Here is a 19,934-nt window from a genome sequence, read left to right as displayed (position 1 = left end):
AATTTTAGAAGTGTTCCTAAACAACTCTATTTCAGTGAAAAACGTTGTCGGCCAAAGCAGCCAAACATAGGTAAAAATTTAGAGGCTCCAAAGCATTTTTAGAACAATGGCTCAATTATGATTTCTCACCATATTTTCCACTGAAGCAGCCGATTGGGTTTCCCAGGGTGCAGAGAGGTCTCCTGCTGCAGCTTTGTACCCACCACTCAGGCCCAGAGCATTCCTGGCTTACCAGTACCAATGCAATATCCCACCCATTGCTGTCATTGCACCAGCATCTCATCCCAGTTCAGTTCTTACAGTTGTTTCAAGTTTCCTAGATCAAAAAGTTCTTATATTTATTGAATGAGGGATTCAGATAAGTCTGCATAAAGACAGGTTTGAAATTTTCTTTCCTTAAAAAAATTAAAATAAGTAATGGCTAATATGATGGACTTGATTCTGTATTGAATTAACATGTCCATGTTGTGATCCACGATTACTCCTCCATCATCCCCAGGATGTTTCCAAAAAAGGCTGGGTTATATGGCCACAGCCTCTTTCCTACTCTACCTTACGTGATTCCCAGATATACCACGACAATCGCATCATCCTTTCAATAACTTCAAACCACAAGAGCCAGAACTACAACCATAATCACATAACTAAACAATGAAGCTTCCCAGTGCAAAATGGAAGCAAGAGAGCATTCCCATTTTGCCTTGCCAAACTCCAGTCCTTCTTTCAGTAACCTCCTCATTATGCACAAAATAATTGGACTCTTACCCTGACGCTCATTGGGGAGCGGGAATCGTGTCGTCACTTGCTCATCACGCAAATGGTTTTCTGAATCAGGGCACCTCAGCTCCTGCCCACCCCCTGTGACAGTAGCCCTGATAAGGGGGTCCCACAGCCCCTCTGCCACCCACGCCGTGGCACAGTCTGCCTTGCATGGGACACACAAAGAGACAGTGCCTTGCACCAAGGTCAGCAATCACATGTGCAAGACAATAATCTTGCATGGCCTCAATTAATCTGCCTTAGTCCCTCCATCCATAAAACCCAAAGACAATGGGTTTGGCTGTCTCTGCATGGGAACGCAGGGCTGACACAAGTTCTATCTTTATTTTCAATGTCAAAATAAAACACATTTTCTGCAATTCTGACTACTCCCTGCTTTATGAAACGAAACCCTGATTAAATTGCCATCTCAACTTCCTCACTGTGTGAGGATTCCAAATCTGTTTAGGGTCCTTTTCAGCTCACTGACCTACTTGCTACGAAAAAGACAGGCATTAACAGAATTTCCTCTCTTTTAATTTCTGCTATTGCCCTCTTCCTAATTGCTGCTTCCCAAATAGAGTTCCTGTAAGTTATGCATGCTTACCTCTGTCAAAAACTTTCATCCAAAATTTCCACAAAACACAACACCCAAATACCCCTACCTACAGAAAGTATATCTGCAATTTCTAATCATCCTGGATCTTCAAATCAAGAGAACCCTAGAAGTAACATAGTCACTCTCTTTCTTTATTCTTTTCTCTCACCAATACAGTTCTCTAACAGACACTAGTTTGGTAGCATTGCTGGAGGTCACTAAACTCACCCAAGATGGCAAAGCGGGGAATTTTTCTCATCCAACTCAGCCAGCTAAAATTTATGAATCTAATCTAAATTAGTCAACTCCATTGCCACAGTAATCAATGTAAGCACCATGAATCACCCACCCCAAGTGCCTGGCCAGATACATGGGAAGGAAGGAATGAAACCCACCTGGAAGTGCTTATCATTAACCACAGAGGGAGGCTCTGTTACTAAGCTGGGGTGACCTTTCCTGCATGGAATTCCTTTATCTCTAGCTCTGCTGATGATAAGGAGGCCAAGAGTCCTGTCTTCTTTGGCAGGGAGGGCATCAGTTCCCAGGACTTGGACAAACTGCAGCTCATGGGTGATATCTGACTACCTCAGCATCTGAACCAGTTTTCTTTAGAAAAACACCATGTAAGTATTTCAATGCTGCTTTTAATAATCTCTTATAGGAAAGGGAAGAGCAGGAGGGAAACGTTAAATTAAATCAACAACATGCACAGTGCCCTAATCAAGATGAGTGACTTTTTAAGCACTGCAGTGCTAGGTCAAGCTTATGTGTCTCCCTCCTCTTGGGGAGAATTGCTGAGCATAGTCTGCTGCTCATCAGAAATCTGAGGACAGCTGGGTGCCAGATCTCACTCAATCTCCAGTACTTATGAAGCTGTGGAGCAAGCCAGTTCACCTGCCTCTGCCTTGATTCCTTAATTTCTAAAACGGGAGCAAGTCACGATCCTGCCCTAACTCATGAAGCCTTTTGATGTGCATCAGTGAAACAAACCACATGTTTGTGGGCTGGAGCTGTGTCTCCACAGTGCAGACACAAGCCTCCAGAACGGGCTGGCTGGGATGACCACTGAGACCACACCAGATTGCAGCAGCTCAGGGCTGCTTAGCAGCATTTTCACTTGTTATCAGTCATTCCTATCGAACTGCTCCATAATCTCCCTCCTTCAAAAGGTTCATCTTATGCAACACTAAATACCAAGATATAGTAGATGTTTTCTGGGAACTCATAAAGCAAGCAATCGCTAGAACAAATCAGGATTGTGTGTCTGTGCGGGACTACTGCAGGTGGAGCACAGGTCTGTCCATTTAAATGGAGTGTGAGGGCTTGGCACTAATCCTTTCCTAGGAGACAGACCTTTGGGATTACTGCTAGGACTGAGACAAGCTTGACCCTCAGAGATTCTGCAGACCTGTACAATACAAGACAGTGCAAGACCTGAAGATAATAGGCAGTAACATTTCCCTCCAAATGAATTTGGGAAATATTCCCTGACGTGTCAGAGTTTCAGGGTTTCCTTTTTTCCCATCAGTTTCTTTTTTCAGTGGAAAAAATTGTGGGCACACAGGGACAAGGATGGTAAAATGGTTTCCTTGGAGGGACTATTGGTCTGTAGATTTATTTCTTTATTCCATAACTCCTAAGTGAGTATCTTGGGGCAGATTTGAAAGCCTGGGTATTATAGAAGATAAAACCTTTATATGTTCACAACACAGTCAGCCATGAAGCCTGTTGTAACTCAGAGTCCATAGTATTAGGGAGAAAAAGTTACTGGTTTTGTAAATGGTGGCAAACCCCATACACCTCATTCCTGTTTTTGACCCAATGACCTAATGTCAAAGTCAACTCATGAATGGGCAGGGAAGATATGTTAAGAGCTAAAAAAGAATCAGTACAGAAAAGCAGGCTAGAAAAAGGTTTTTCTTTTAAATCAGCAGACTGATTGATACCTTTAAAACACACAGTCTGGTGTGGTTTTAGCTAAATTGTGTGGTTTTGTTTGGCTCATGATAAAATAACATTACTGCAAATGAAGTGCTCCTGCTGGCAATGGCAAAGACGAGTTCAGTCTACAGCATTTCTGCATCTAGATCTCAACAGATACCTGATTCCTCCAGCTGCACCTGGGGCTGTCCTGCTGGAATAAGCAGGTTCATGTACAGTAATTTCACGAATACAAGCCGCACCAATTTGACCAAAATTTTGGTGGAAACCCGGAAGTGCGGCTAATATTCCGGGGCGGCTAATCTATTAACAAAATTCTAAAAGCTGCCAACACGGAAGTGAGAGCCCGCGGCAGCCCCAAGCCAAGCTGGAGCCCGGCCGGCCCCGGCAGAGGTGGGAAAGCCTGGCAGAGGCGGGGCCAGCAGTGTGGGGGGCGGGCGGCAGAGCCTGAGCCAGCAGGGCGGGGCAGGGAGGGCGGCAGAGCCTGAGCCAGCATGGCGGGGGAGCCCGGGAGAACTGGGGCTAGCAGTGCAGGGGAGCATGGCAGAAGCAGGAAGGCCGGCGGGTGGGGCTGCCTGGCAGCGGGGGAAGCCCAGCAGAATCGGGGCCAGCAGCGTTGGGGAGCCCGGCGGTGCGGGGGCCTGCAGTGCCGGCCAGGGCGAGGAAACGCGGCGGCGGTGCAGACGGGAGGGGGCGGCCGGCGAGCCTGGTGGCGGCGGCGGCAGCCCTGCCGGCGGGGCGAGCGAAAGCGGCGCTCGCGAAAGCGGCGCTCGGCGAGCGAAAGCGGCGCTCGCGAAAGCGGCGCTCGGCGAGCGAAAGCGGCAGCGGGGCGAGCGAAAGCGGCAGCGGGGCGAGCGAAAGCGGCAGCGGGGCGAGCGAAAGCGGCAGCGGGGCGAGCGAAAGCGGCAGCGGGGCGAGCGAAAGCGGCAGCGGGGCGGGCGGCGAGCCCGGCGGCGGCAGCCCTGCCAGCCGGGCGAGCGAACGCGGCAGCGGGGCGGTGCTGACGGGAGAGGGGGGCCAGCGAGCCCGGCGGCGGCGGCAGCACCACCCGGCCAGCCCCGCCGAGCCGTGGCGCTGAGCTGGGCCACCCGGCCCCGTCGGCAACCATGAGCGGGCCGAGCCTGCCTGGCCCCGCCCCGAGCCAGTAAAGCCCGCTATGCCGCGATCCTCTTACTAATTGGCCAATTTGTGAAAGCTGCGCACGGATTCTCGCGACGAACGAAAGTGCGGCTAATATTCGGGGTGCGGCTTATCTATTGACAAAGACAGCAACATTGTCGAGGCACCGGGGGTGCGGCTTATAATCCGTGCGGCTTGTATTCGTGAAACTACTGTACCTCCATTTGCAAGGGATGGCATGCAAGTCTGCATGATGGTAGGTTTTAAAATCCTGCTCTGCAAACAGCTCAGCAATCACGCTGCAAAGGGCTCTGCTCCCATCTCCACCCACGACATCAGCTTCAGCCGTATGCTCCCTGCCCAAAAGGAAGGAAGGAAAGAGCAACCCAAGCAGCCACATCTCCCTCAGAATTAATCCAAATTTGCCATCTTCATAGAATCTCAGCCCCTAGGACTTCCCAGCAGGTATATGAAAAGCAGATACACCCAAAGACTTCATTATTCCTTTGGATAGGAAACCTTGCACTGACTTTATTAAGGCATATTTGAGCAAATGCCATGCCACAGGCAGCTCCGGCTTTAGAGGGCTGTTTTGATAGACCCAGAACTGAATATTATTGCAGATAGAGCTGTCCTAAAAATCCAGCCCTGAGCTGTCATTTCATTATGCCCAGAACTGTATAACCAAGTAAGGTTTTCAATTACAAGCCAGGCTTACATTTTTAAGTATTTGTTATAGTTAGCCCTGGAAACTTTGGTGTGAAACCTGAACAACGTGTTGATATATGCAGAGATTAAGTCATCCAGCCTCTACTGGCAAGGAAACGAACTTTCACGAGAAGTCACTATTCCCTTAGTCTGAAATCCAAAAAATCAGATTCTAATCTCAGTTTCAGTGTGGTGGAAGGAAAATTACTCCAAAACTGCCGCGAACTACTTAACCAAGAGGACAGCAGAAACTAGGACTTCTAGTCTACTGCTGACCTTCAGCAACAAATACGGTTACACTGACAGTACAATAAAGACAGCCCACACATAAAGTGCACCCTGAAGGTGGCCAATCCCATTAGGAACAACTTTAAAACACGTAAGAGCAACATTATTTAAATCCAGTAAGGACATACCAAGATAACAGCCACAATCCTCAATGTACACATACGCACTGTACAAGAACTCCCACTCCACATAGGATAATGACCCACATAATTTCTGCTTAATGACTCCTATTAGAGCCAGTGCATATCTCCATACAACCCCTGAAGGGCATCTGTGAGGATGGCCATGAGCACAGCATGCTCTGAGGCCAGGACAAGCTCCCTGCCCAGCCTGCCTGCTGTGCAAGCCCCAGCCACCAGCACCTGCCCTTGGGCTCACCAGCTCAGGGAAGGGCTTCACCTCTGGCTGCAGTTTTGGTCCTGGTGGCAAGACACAGGGCTGACACACACCAACAGGACTACCCAAGTGACTAATGATGCTCCTACAGCTCCAGCAACACATCAGTCAGGAGAAAAATTACTTTTGTCATTATAGGCTAAGCTCTCTTTTGCATGCTACAGGGAACTGGTGTGGTGTCACTGCAGCTCAGCACTAGGAAAAGAGCACACAGTAGATGAAAAGCAATAAAAGTGAGAAAGGCAAATTATACGCACAAAAGAGCACTGCAGAATGCTTCCATCTCCCTCCTTTTGCCAAGACTCTCTTCATGTGGATGTGAGCCAGGCCAGTCCACGCTGCAGGTGAACTCCTTGCAGGGCATACACTGCAAGCTGTGATAGACTGTTACATCTGCAGAAGTCGTGGAATGCTAAATTAATTTTAAACTTGGGTTAAGGAGAAGTTGTGTATCACAGCAACTGGGAAGCCAAAAGGAAATCTCTCAGAAGAGTCAGTGAGAAAAATAATGGGAATTTCTTCAAAAAACATTTTTTTAGCTCATCTGCCTATCACAGTAATTCCTTAAAGTTTTTTGGAACAGGTAGAAACATTGCTTTTATTATTAATATCACCTTCATTTTTATATACAAAACAACAAACCAGTAAAATAAGGGATGAAGCATTCCCAAAGTTACCAAATTTTGAGAAGTCAAACTTCATTCAATTTCAGCCAGCTCCTTTGTACATCACTGTCTCTCAGAATCTATGTCCAGACACATTTTCCACTTGCATGTAGTTAGCTAATGAAAAACTAAGTCTGAAAGCCCATTTTAGGCTTGTCAATCTCAGAACACCAAACAAAGACATCAGCTATGTTGTTCTAGCCGTGCTGAAAATCTCAGGTCTTTAAGACAGCTTATTAAAAAAAAATAAACCAGTTAAAGGCTAATATAGCTGAATATAGTATCTTCCTCCTTCTCCCCATTCCCCAGCCAGGTACCTAGTACAGTCCAGGGCCCCAAAGCCTTCACGTTCCTTTACTGAATCACCACCATCAGAAAACTGCACCCTCCCATGGTTCCTTTCCCTCACCCTTTGCTCCTCCACATCCATTAACCCATGCCCAGACAGAGTTGTACATTCTACTCACTCCTTACTCCTCTTGCAATCTCTCTTCCCTTTCACTTTTTCCTTAGTCTTTCCAAATGTACAAGTGAACAAATCAGTTGTGGATCAACTGATACTTGTTAATGCTCCAGAAGCATTTTAGCTGTCTCTAAACCACTACAGAGAGAAACAGCTCTTGGAAGGGTGTTCCAGAATGCAGCTTCTGGAAACAGCAGAGGAAGCAGAGAAAGGAACAGAACTCTGCATCATGCTGGTTTAACATGGTAAACAGGTCTTTTTCCCCACACCGTGATAATCCATAAGGAATCACCACTGGCTTAATTTCCAGCAGGGCCCTTCAGGCTCTCGCTGTCAGTGTGATCTGGTTTGCTCCAAAGCAGAACTCAAGTGTGTACTGTGCAAGCTCAGAGGAGCAGGACCCAGCACGAGTCCAGCTACACCTCACTGTGTAAATTCACTCAAACCACAGCCAAACAGATGCATCACAGATTGGCAAAGGTCAATCCTCAAAACCCCGACAGCACCATACATGCCTCACCACTTACTCCTGACCTCACAATATGGCTACAAAAGCACACAGAAAATGTGCTTGCAGTCCTAATGATGTGGATCACAATGGTTTTTTACTCATGCAGTAAACCACACCGAAGGAGCCTTGTGGGCATCTTTAAATATTCTCTGCACCAAACATGCTGGGTAAAGAACCTCCCAAACAGATGCTGCCGTGCAAAGCCGAGGGAAAGTGAGCCAGCAGCCTGCACGGGGCAGCAAGGCAGGCTGGCAAAGCCTCATCTAGTGCATCAAAGGTGATCCAAAGCTCACACATCATTTGGAGAGAACTGTGCTCACGCATGGAAGGTCAGCAGTAAGACTTTAAAATCAGTCTGCTGCCTGAAGACTTACAAAAATCTTAGAGTTATCCAGGGGTCCAGGCAAGTAGCAGAAGCATCAAGAGGCTTTACCATCACAATGTCCCCAGCTATTCAGCAGCTCACAACACAGAAGGCTTTGGCTACTGGAAATCAACATCTGCCTTTTAGCTCTGTTTGCATACCAGCCCCAAATGAAAACCTCCAGCTTAAAATAAATTACTCCTGCTGCTCTGCCCAGTCCTCCAGCTCATCTGCCAGAGGAACACTTCCTTCTGGATAGTGTAGACTTGTCTAGGTCTGGACCACTGCAATAATATAGACACCCACTACCAAGGGCAAAGCAGAAGCAACACTTTTTTTTTTTTTTCTTTTTTTTTTTTTTTTTTTTGACAAAGTGCAAGAATAAAGAAAAAGGCTGGTCTTCTCTAAATAAAACCAGCAATCATGCTTCCTTGAAAATCCTAGCAATGAACAGTGGTCTCTCAATTTTGACTAAAAAATATCAGCAAGCTTCTGTAAAAAATGCCCATGTAAAACCTCAGCTATGAGTTTATTGACTATCAGTGTATCCATCACTGCACTACAGCAAAAATCCATAAAGCTAGGTCATCCCAACACAAGCTGGCAACTTTACCTCACATGCAATCACACCACAAAGATGCAGCCATGCAAGCAGTGACTTCACTCACCTAGACTGCAGCACAACCTCCCATTGCCTAATTGCCACATAGAAGATGAATGAAAGACTTTCAAACACCAGCTTTCAAAAAAAAAAACAAAAACCAAACCTGAGCAACCAACCTAACCAAACCCACCCCATACATGCATATCTCAAAATTATTAATTATTTATTTAAATACAGACGCACAGAACCAAGAAGCTCCTGGACAAACTGAAACACAAAAAGGAAGCTTCCAGAGGATGGCAGCAAGGACAGGCAGCCTGAAAGAAATACAGAGCGACTGTCCAAGCAGACAGGGAGCAGGTTAGGAAAGTCAAAGAACTAACAGAATTAATTCTGGCCAGGGATGTAAAGGGCAATGAAAAAAGATTCCGTAAGTACACCAGTGAACATTTTTCATGTTCTTGCATTTAGTGATAGAATAAGGGGTAATGTCTTAAAACTGAAAGAGGTCTGGTTTAGATTAGATATTAGGAAGAAATTATTTACTGTGAGGGTGGGGAGGCACTGAAACAGGTTACCCAGCAGAGTTGTGGCTACTTCATCCCTGGAAGAGTTCAAGGCCATGTTGGATAGGGCTTTGAGCAACATGATCTAGTGCAATGTGTCCATGCCCATGGTAGGAGGGTTGGAACTACCTAAACTTTAAGGTCCCTTCCAACCCAAACCATTCTAGGATTCCATGAAATATGAGGAGTCATCAAAAAAATTCACCCTGTAGCAGAACACAAAGGCATCCTTTCAAGACTCTGGGTGCCGTGATTTGTTTAAGCAATGTGGGACATAATCATGTTTAATATCAAGAAGATACTAGAACTACACATCTGATAGCAAAACCGACATTTATGCTGTCATTATATGCACTTATCAAGAAATATAACCTGCAATATCATGCAAAGTGCTCAGATGGTTCGAAGGCAAAAATAATGTATGTTCAATGTTATTTAGGAACATTAATAAGCTCCTTTAATTTAAGATGTAAACCATTAATCGCTGCTCTGAAGAGGGTTCACTTTTAACCTTTGACAACATTCAAGTGTCTGTAATTTTTATCAGATTGTTTGGATTTTGATTGAGCTAAAGTCCCGAAGCTACAATTAAACTTGCAGCTACCTTCTCTCACTAGGCTTCCTGTAACAGCTGGAAGACTCTTTGAAGTCTGCAAAGACATGGAAGAAACGTTATTTATGGCTGGTTTGCACAGTGCAAGCAGAAACAAGTTGTGTTTCTGGTGCATTTCCAGTGCTGGTGACAGATCATTTCTCACCAGCACTACAGGAAGTCTTCAAAACTATTTCCCTCTACCCAGATACTCTACAGGGCTAAGCTAAGAAGTTGGAAATGCTGCAGGGCTCCAAATGGCCCAAAAGCAATTCTTATTACAGTCAGCATTAAATCCCACTACCAGCTCCACTGAAGACAGAAGTGGCCTAACTCAGCCTGTTGATGGCTACCTCCCTAGAAATCCCAGAACATCTCAGGATGGTCTGCTAAACTCATTTAAAATTTTAATTTTTTTTTAAATCAGGGATGCATTTTTTAAAAAAGAGGAGAAATCGGCTTAAGATAGAAAAGGAAGGATGATTCCAGTTCAGGTCACACATTGTCACTTCTCTCTGACCAGTTCTGCAGCCAAGGGATGGAGCTGTGGACTCAGCAGGAGCACAGACAGCACCACTGAAGCCCTGCAGCAGGGGCTGCACTGCGCTGGCACACGTGGAATGGCCAAGCCAACACGCACTGATGTCAAAGGAAGTTACACTCACGCACTGGAAGCCATACAATTAGTAGTGTCATCATCTAGGAAAAAGAAATAAAATATTGTTTTCTCCCAGGCAAAGCCGCTGGTGTTTTTCATTTGTGTTAACTTGCTTTAAGTGCCTGCAGGGTCCATGCCTTTGATTTACTGTACATGACAGGCGGTACAGGCATAGACGCATTTAGGTATAATTATTATGGTAACCAGGCTCATACACCAAGAACAGCAGCAAAATCAACAACAGCTCAATAAGACAATGGAGAATTTTCCAACACAAAACCCAACATCTCTCTACATCCCTGCAACCTCACTCAAAGTCTGCTCTTGATTCTTTCAAGAAAAACAAAAAAAAGAGTGAAATCAGAAGTTGTCACATCATTGCTACTAATCCCATGCAACATTAATTTCACCCAAAAAAAAACCCTATATTTTGCTCTTTTCACACAATCATAGAATCATTTATGTTGGAAAATACCTCCAAGATCATCCAGTACAACCATTAACCCAGCATCGCCAAGTCCACCACCTAAACCATGTCCCCAAGTGCCACATCTACACATCCTTTAAATCCCTCCAGGGATGGTGATACTTCCCTTGGCAGCCTCTTCCAAGGGTTGACAGCCCTTTCAATGAGGAAATTTTTCCTAATATCCAACCTAAATATCCCCTGACATAACCTGACACCATTTTCTCTTGTCCTATGGCTTTCTACATTGAAGAAGAGACAGACCTCCACCTCGTTACACCTTCCTTTCAAGCAGCTGTGAGAGTGATGAGGTCCCCTCGATCCTCCTTTTCTCCAGGCTGAACACCCCCAGCTCCTCCTCACAGCACTTGTGCCCCAGACCCTTCCCCAGCTCCGCTGCCTTCTCTGGACATGCTCCAGCCCCTCAATGTCTTTGTTGAAGGGAGGGGCCCAGAACTGAGCACAGGATTGGAGCTGTGGCCTCAGCAGTGCCCAGCACAGGGGGAGGTCACTGCCCTGGTCCTGCTGGCCACACCACTGCTTATCCAGCCACACCATGACCTTCCTGGCCATCACCCTGGGTCATGTTCAGCTGCTGTTGACCAGTACCCCAGGTCCTTTTCCACTGGGTAGCTTTCAAGCTACTCTTCCCCCACCTGTAGCACTGCACATGAAGTTAAGAAAAACAAGCAAACCAAGAACAGCATTTCTCTCACACTGCATCACTTGATGCATATTCTAATCCAGCACCTAGCAAGTCCTGTCTCCAGCTCAGCCCTCAAGTTCAAGCACTGAAGAGAATGCATTACTCAGGGCTTAGATACAGAGCAAAAATATAATGATGGCTATGATCAACTCTTTGATTTGCAGAAAAAATAAAAACAAACCTCAAACCTAGAAGTCCATGCAGATTTCAGAGCAGAGGTTTGAACAGCAGCCCAGCAGGGTTTGCTCAGATCCCTCTTCACAGCACTGCCATCTTTTGCATCCTGACAGTACTAACAGTGTCCAAAACTTACTTGCCTTTAATACTCACATCCAGATGTTAACCACTCACACAACTTCAGGGTCTAAAACAATGCCTGTTATGATATCTATAATTTTCTATACTGGGACAAAATTAGGCATGTGTACTTGTATAAAGTAAATAAGAATCAGCACTGTTTTGTTTTAGATGCTTAAATCCTCATACCAAACAAGCTAAGAGACATTAGCAAAGTATAATTTATTAATGTTCAACACATTCTCCTTAATTTAAGTCTGTTAAAGACGTGCATGCAATGATGCACACGCAGGACAGGCTACTCAGTTTCATATTAGTTTATATTTTCATTTCTTTCATCATCACACAGGAGCAAAATATCTAAAAGTCTGGCGTGAATGCAAGGCAGAAGAATGTTCTGTAAAAGAAAATTGTCTACACCGGAGCTGCAGACACCACCGTGTTTCCACTTGAAAAAAAATTAAAAATCAGACAGATTCAAATACCTCAACCCCAGTCAACATTTTTGGTATATATTAACAAACCCTCTTCTGTTTCACTGAATATAATAAACTGAAGCAACACATTCTTCTTGTGATGATCAGTTTTATTACATGGCCATGACCTGGACCAACTTTCAATCAGCACTGATTAAATGCATATTCTGATATTCTGTACCACATACCTTTCAAGTCATAGAAAAAAGTAGTAAACATTTCCCATTTATCATTGTCATGTAACATAAAAATTTATCTCGATGCTGGATATATGGACTGTCTCTGAGAATAACTCACTAGATCACATACACGCAGAAAATTCACCCAGTGTGCACAGGCTAAGTAGGGTTGAATTAATGAATGTACTGTTGCTTCACATATTGAATGTCTGTCACTAAACCAATAATTTGTAAATGCAGAAGCAGGGACTGGGAGATGCTCTGGCTGCAGGCATTGACAGATCCCTCCTCTGCAGTTTCAAGAAGCTAATTGTGCTCAGTTCAGAGTTCTTGGTCCATGTTCCTGGGAATGACTCAGGACACAAGCAGTAAGACAGTCAGCATGTATCCACATTTAGGGTTTTGTTTCCACTCCTATCTGCCCTGGTTTCCTTCCCAAGAATGCTGTGCTTGTGAAAGGCACAGCATGACATCCTAAGAGACTTCTATCTTCTCTGCCTAACAGACAGTCTGGGTGGCAGCAGAAAAGCAAGTGCTTCCCTAGAGAATACAGCAGTATTACCAACAACAAGGGAGAACTACTTCTGGATTGAAGTTTTGGCCCATTGTCATCTATGGCAAAACTCCCACTGAAGTCAGTGTAGCCAGGATTTCACCTCTGTCACAGCAATTTTGAGTTCCTGCCCATTCTGCCTTGGAACTTCCAGCCAGCACAATAAGGGTCTTAACAGTGCCAAGAGCTTTTGTGTTATGAACTGCAGGCAGAAGTCATGAAACCCTTCACATAAGCAAGCAAATACTCATCAAACAGTTAGAAAATTTAAGACACTGCTGAACTGTAAGGAATTCAAACCTTCATCCAGAAGCATGATGTTACACACTGGCACAACATTCTTAAACAAACCTTTTCCTAACCAACTTCCTGTCCTTCACAAAAACCTGCCTGTAAATACAAGCTGTATGACTGCAGTTGGCATGTGTCAGAAGACATTTTAGAACATAGCACAGAAATATATCTGTACTGGAACAGCACCTACAAACTGCTCCTAACAAGCAATGGCTAAACACCCTAACTACCTGCTAATTGTTCATTTCATTGTATGTGACAAAATCCATCAATCAGAGTACATCAGTAGTAGTGCAACACAGTAGGGGCCACAACAACATAACCTGGTGGAACAAAAGTCCCTCATGTGAGAAAGGGAGCAAGTCAGCATTTAGGGAACCTGGGGGGACTATACCCCATCACTGTCCAGCACACAGGATAAGAACACACAGCTCAGGAACCATCCTACACGTGATCCTACGGAGCACAGTCATTACAATGCCAAGAGATGCTATGTTAAGAATCAAGCTTAAAAATAAACAGGAACAAAAGTAGGTAAAACTATGATTTACTGCATCAAGATAAGCACAGCCAACCTGCTGATTTTCCACAACACTAGCACCACCAAAGGATCAGACAGAGGGATATCCATAGTTTGAAGTCCTGCAGTACATTGTCTCCTGTTTGGCTCTCTCAACAAGATTCCAGCGTTTTTTGGAACACAACGATTACACCTGCAAGCTCTTTCTCCATAGCACTCTGCAACAGCAAGCTAGATCTGGAGGGATCACTCCTTCTCTCCTTGACCCAGCACCAAGTCCTCTCCAATCAACAAAAGGAATTTTTTTTTAACTTGAAGGAGCAGCCCTCTGAATGTCAGCAGGAAGAGACAGACAAGTACTAGCCAGGCTATTCTGCCTTGTTCTGCTTTCCCAGCTAATGCTTATACCCTCCCACAACTGCTCCAGACCAGGAACGAGTCCTCAGTGCAAGCAGAACATCCAGGCAGCAAGCAGAGTGCTGCAGCAACTGTGCTCTGCATTCCTCATAGTGCATCCTCTCCTGATCTTTAATTCCTTCACTGAAAACTCAAACCAAATTCCATAAAGCATTTGCTAAATGAGAGGTAAGTTGTAACACCTGTGCAGAGGACTTCTTTCTGTTGGACAGAAGTTGGTAAAGAACACACAAACCCTGATCAAAAGATACACTTCTTTTTAAGCTGTCTGACAGCACTGCAAAGGGAAAGCAAATCAGTATGAACAGAAGCATTCACTTCCTCGAATCCCTTCCTTTTAACCAAACTTGATGCTTTAGTGCCTCTGCCGGGATGTCAGTGCTGACTTCCCTTTATGTCCCATGTACTTGTATTTATTTTAATTGAATCTGGGACTAAGGACACTCGGCAACGCTTAATCCTCCCAACAACAAAGCAAGGGCACTAAGCCACCATGAAAAATAGTAATAAAAAAAAAATTAAAAAGGTAAAAGACACCCACTGATGCATTCCTTGGGGCACTGCGGCTCTCTTTCCCTCCTGCAAATAATCCAGTGGGATTCAAAAAGTGGGCAGGAGAGGTTGAATTACTTCCCTTAATAGCAGAAGTTAGAGCTGGGAGTGCCACGTTTAACCCATCGCCAGCCGGAGCAGGTTCCCTTCCCGGGTGCACACCCCAGCCCTTACACACACACACAGACGGACACACACGGACAGACGGACACACGGCCCGAGTTCCGGGGCGCGCAGAGGGGATGGGGAGCCCGCAGAGCAGCCCCAGCAGAGCCCGGCAGGGACGAGGGGACACGGCTGCTGCTGCCCGCGCTGTCCCGGACAGAGCGCTGCCCCAGCTCCAGCCCGCGCCCCGCTCCGGAGCCGGCGAGCCCTCCCTCCCGAACACACTGACGAGAAAATAGACGGACGGACAGACAGACAGAAATACGAACAGGCAGGTCCTCCGGGTAACACCCGTCTCTCCCCAGCCCAAGCAGCTGCAGCCAGTCCCCAGGCTCGGCCAAGAGCAACTGCAGCTGAAGAGCAGCGACAGACACACGCACACCCCCTCGCCCTCGCTGCCACAAGTTTTAAAAAAAAAAACCAAACTCAAAACCCCCAAAATCCACCACCGCCACAAAAACTACAACATAAAAGCGCTAAAAAGGCGGCGAGGAAATTTCCGAAACACGAAAACCGCGCTGACCGCGGGTGCGAAGCGGGAAGCGCGCCGGGGCAGCCGAGCCGCCCGCTGCTGCACCTTGCAGGGCAGAGAGGAGCGGGACACGGGCACAGCTCAGCGACGCCGCCGCCGCCGCAGAAGTTTGCCCGAGCGGCGGCCGCAGCCCCCGGAGCCCCCGCGCCCCGCCGAGATTGCCCGGCGGAAAGTTTCTCCGCCATCGCCTCCGCGCCCCTCCCCGAGCCCCAGGCGGGTACGCACCGGCCGGCTCAGCTCCGGGCGCTGCCCCGCGGCCTCCCGCGCTGGGTCTCCATGCCGCCCTGGGTGCCGCCGGGCTGTGTGGAGAGGCGAGGAAGGAGGCGAGTGCGGCGCTCCCCGGCCGGCGCCGCGCCGAGCTCAGCGCAGCCCAGCGCAGCCTGCCGGGAGCGCGGCCCGCGCCCGCCTCCCGCCCGCGGGGAGGGACCGCGCCGCCGCCACCGCCCCGGCCCCGCCCGCCGCGGGGCTCCCACCGCCCGCGCCCGGCCCGCGGGGGGTCCAGGAGGCGCTCGTGGAATGCCTGTCCTACCGGGGTCTCGCCCAAGGTCATCGGCTGCCGGCAGGGCGCCGCGCGGTGTCCGTGCTGCCCTCGGGGTCCCCGCTGCTGTCCTGCCGCCGGGCGGGCGGGCAGTGCCGGCTCTGCGCTCCCCGGCGGCCGCCCCGGCCCTGACGGCGCTTCACCTGCACCCCGAGCCCTGCCGGAGCCGCGCCGGGGGAGCCTGGTCCCCGCGCTGGGCAGCGCCAGGTCCCACACGGGATCCCGGTGGGCGCTGGCAGCCCGATCGCAGCCTGCCTTGAGCGCAGGTGGGTGGCCGGAGCTCCGTGAGAGCCGTGACACTGCTGCGAAAGCTACAGCTGTCCAAAGAGCCGGTCCCTCCAGCTTTAGCTGATGGGAAATACATTTAGTGCTTTCTGCACTTGTGAATTTTTATCCAGGTTCTCAGTCTGGCTATTTTAATAGGATGTTGTGATGAGGCACCTGTTTGATCATCTGTTCAGTTTGTTTCCTTCGAGAGAAGTAGAGCCCAGGCCTCTGCCTGGTCAGGTATCTCATTCAAGAGAGAGAGTGATAACTTGAGCATCTTTTTTTTTCTTTTTTCTTTTTTTTTTTTTTTAATAATGTCTACCTTCAGCTATTCCCTGCTCTGCAAGAGCTTTGAAATGGTGCTACGTTTGTTTGTTTTCTCGTCTGCTGTTCTCTCACTTTGTCCCTGCCTCCCACTTGGCTGCAGGTCACAGCTGCTAAACCCAGGTACAGGTAAGAAGGTCCCTGTGACGACTGGCAGCATCACTGGTTCCATAAACCACTCATGCCCTGGGCAATTTGCTGCTGTAATTTAGAGTGAAGGTGAAAAAACAAGTAAGCAGACAAAACCAACCAGCAGCTCCACGCTAATCACAGGGACCAGGATAATAACCACAAAGCAGGAGGCCATTGGCTGCACTGTAAAAAAGGAGAAGGAAAATAAATACAAAAGCTGCTTGTAAAATTTAGCAACTGAAATAAAATGTTCTATAATAGAAGCATGTAACAAAACACAGCCTTGTCTAAAATCTGCAATACAGTTAATGATTTTATACCCACCACCTATTTACGCTGATCATGGAAGGTGATCTTGGTGCATTAAAAAGCTATTTAGAAGTTACAAGTTCAGAACCTCACTGTGCCACTCACTAAATGAGCACAGCAAGGAGATGTCCTACTCCAAAAGGCCCATAATCCACATCAACTAGACAAATTTAGAGTGGGAGGAAAGTGTATTATGCTGCAGATGGTACTGAGAAAGAAACCGATTTGCCCAAGGTCATGTAGGAAGTCTGTGGCAGAGCCAAGAACTAAACACAACTCTCCTGAAACCCAGACTAAAAATAGTGCTTTATTTTTGCACATGATCTCCAAAAAACACAGATTACACAGATGATCATCTTTTGACCAGTATTTGGGACTTACTGTGCTCCATTTCATTATAATTTTCCACTGCACTGATAACTGAATGGTCACTTTCTAAATTTAAACCACATTATTTGAAAGTCCTCTACCCAGAAATTCATACTGTGAAACAAAAGGCACTAACAGATAGCATCTGGGCCAACACAGATGCTTTCTGAGCATGTCTGCTTTTGCTACCCCATTCCTCAAACGGAGCCAGAGCGTGTCCAAATCTTAGTCCTGGGAGGGTGAGATAATCCTGCTCCTCACGGTGTTTTCCTGAGGCTATAAAGGGGTTGTGTAGTCCTTACCTATGCTATGCCTGGTAGCAGCACCCTGGATTTATTCCCATATTCCACCATCCCCTGTCTGGCCAAATGAAAACATGTCCTGGCATAGAGTTTTCATTTGCTCTTATGTCAAACCTGTCTCATGTCTCAGAGTTTGCCTTCTGTGTGTTCTCTTCCTATTCCAGCTCCTTACAGGTTTTCTTAGCCAATGCAGAAGCATTTCTTACAATGCAAAACCCACAGAAGCAGAAAACAACAGTAACATCATGTGGCACCCTTCAGGCACCCTTAGTTGTCTCTTTAGGAAAGTTATTTACACATACATTTAGTGGGTTTTACAATGTATAAATGCTAATGAGTATTAGTAGAAGCTGTTTTCCTAATTAATCAATCCTACCAGCATGGTAATGATTTCTGTTGTTCTTCTGGAGCTTCCTCCAGCAGGGAGTGAGCTCTGTTGATTAACAAGACCATTTTGCATGTATATAACATTTTTGTTCATCTATAACAATCTCGTTATCTTTTTTTTTTTTTTTTTTTTTTCTCAAGGAGGTGAGCAATTCTCAAATTATGCTTAAGGAATAACTAGGGCAGAAAGAACTGTATTGTCTCCCATATCACCATTTTATAGTTGTGTATCTGTCAGGTACAGTAAAATTTACACAATGTGAAAGGTGATTCAGAGCAGGTTGAATAAATTCTTTACTCTGAGGGCAGTGAGGCACTGGAACAGCTGCCCAGAGAAGTTGTGGATGTGCCTGAAATTCTTCAAGGACAGGTTGGATGAGGGTCTCGACAACATATTGTGGTGGAAGATGCCCATGGCAGTGGCATTGAAACTAGATGATCTTTAAGGGTGCTTTCCAATCCAAGCATTCTGTGATATGGTATTGGAAAGGTGGTGACCTGTTTAGTCTCGAGAACTGGGGGCTCAGTGGGGCCCTGCTGGCTCTCTAGAGCTACCTGAAAGGGGGTTGTGGTGAGGAGGGACCCAGTCTCTTTTATCATGAGAGGACTAGAGAAAATGCCCTTAGGCTGAAACAAGGGAGATTCAAATTAGATATTAGAAAAAACTTTTTGCTGATAGAGTGCCCAGGGAGGTGGTGGAGTTGCCATCCATGGAGGTGCTTAAAGGGCATCTGGATCTGGCACTGGGTGGTAGTTTAGTGATACAGGGGTTGTACTGGTAGTGCTGGTTTGACAATTGGACTTAATGATCTTAGAGGTCTCTTCCAACTCTGATAATTTTATTATTCTCTTATTCTATGTCTGATTAATAATGTCATCATGCTCTACAGATAGAGAGCAGGAAACAGCTTTTAAATCCTCATATCCTGAGAAGCAGGAATTTCTCCTCATTTTCCTGCCAAGACAGTCAGATTCAAGAAGATGTGAGTAAACCACTGCGACAACTGAATATTTCACATTCTCTTAACTCAGTAAATTGCATTGAAATTATCATACATAATTCAGCTAGTATAAATAAATATAAATCCAAGCAGAAAGGAAAGGTTTTCCCAAAGATTCAAGGTTCAGGAGACAGGCAGGCAAGTTTTAGACCTGATGTTAACTGATCCAGTAGTCAGCTACTGAAGCTTAATCTCAGCATAATATCATAAATTATGAAACATTGACATTTCACTTTGAATTAATGCAAAGGGCTATTTATACGCTGTTTTAGCGACAGTTGCTTGGGCAAATTAATACACTTTTCCGTCACCAGGCCAAATGTTAACAACACTGCTATTTTTCAAAGTATCAAACTATTTGCATATTGGAACTGTTTTAATACAATCTGTCCCCCAGGGCTGCTCTGTGAGTTACTTTGAAAAGGTAATCAGTCATAATTCACTGGCTCCTTAATCCATAATCTAACTTTATTCAGTATACTACCAATGATTTTCAGTGTGAGAGATTGCTTGTTTTCATGCAATTGCTTTCTGTTTGAGAGCCACAGACCACCAACATAGGAAGAGGCATTCAATGGGCTACGTTTGCCTTTGTGGGCTTGCTACCAATTAAAGGTCTGGGTAGCAGATAGCAGTGGAAGAATAAGGCATGAGCACAAAGCAAAAATATTCCATATACTCACCTGAATTTTGAACTTTGTGACTACATAGCAAGACACCATTATTGCACATATGAATTGACAATGCTTTTTGTTCTTTTTTGCTCCCCTTTTTAGAGGGGTGAAAAGTACAGCACTGAAGTTACTTTTTGTGAGGCTGTTTTTTACAGAATGGTGTTTTAGTTGGAATTTCTGTACAGTATTAGTTGAAAGTGCTTTAGTACTGGATGGTTAGACTAAAAACAGTGCTTAAGTAC

At 46.1% G+C, this 19,934-nt stretch overlaps 1 protein-coding gene across 1 annotated transcript in view; it reads right to left on the bottom strand.

The window, feature by feature from the left end:
• Window positions 1-15,729, bottom strand: part of FAT3 (FAT atypical cadherin 3) — a 404,304-nt gene extending 388,575 nt beyond the window's left edge. The window contains exon 1 of the mRNA XM_033052632.1: window positions 15,615-15,729. The gene's annotated coding sequence lies outside the window, so the exon portion shown is untranslated. The remainder of the gene's footprint in view (window positions 1-15,614) is intronic.
• Between the last annotated feature and the right edge of the window lie 4,205 nt (window positions 15,730-19,934).

The sequence above is a fragment of the Catharus ustulatus genome, chromosome 2 (genome assembly GCF_009819885.2).
Source record: "Catharus ustulatus isolate bCatUst1 chromosome 2, bCatUst1.pri.v2, whole genome shotgun sequence".
NCBI lineage: Eukaryota > Metazoa > Chordata > Aves > Passeriformes > Turdidae > Catharus > Catharus ustulatus.
Note: the sequence above shows the minus strand (reverse complement) of the source record. Positions and strands in the feature narration are given on the sequence as shown.